The sequence below is a fragment of the Penaeus monodon genome, chromosome 22 (genome assembly GCF_015228065.2).
Source record: "Penaeus monodon isolate SGIC_2016 chromosome 22, NSTDA_Pmon_1, whole genome shotgun sequence".
NCBI classification, from domain to species: Eukaryota; Metazoa; Arthropoda; class Malacostraca; order Decapoda; family Penaeidae; genus Penaeus; species Penaeus monodon.
Window position 1 is genome coordinate 27,054,250 of NC_051407.1, and position 240 is coordinate 27,054,489.

A 240-nucleotide genomic window follows, 5' to 3' on the forward strand; every position below is an offset into this window, starting at 1 on the left:
AATCAGTCGATGACATGCACCGGTGCGTTTGTTCTAGCATCAGTACAGGAAACAACAAACAAGCATATTTTGAGATCAGTGAAGAGAACATCCCAAGGACTGATCTCTCGCTTAATCAGTACCGCGACGTCCCTCTTACTCGAGTGACCGCAATTAGAGGCCTTATCTTAAGGCTAAAGCCAGTGCCAACTTCGACTGGCGTAGGCACTGCACGACCGCCAAACACGGGTTCAGTTCATG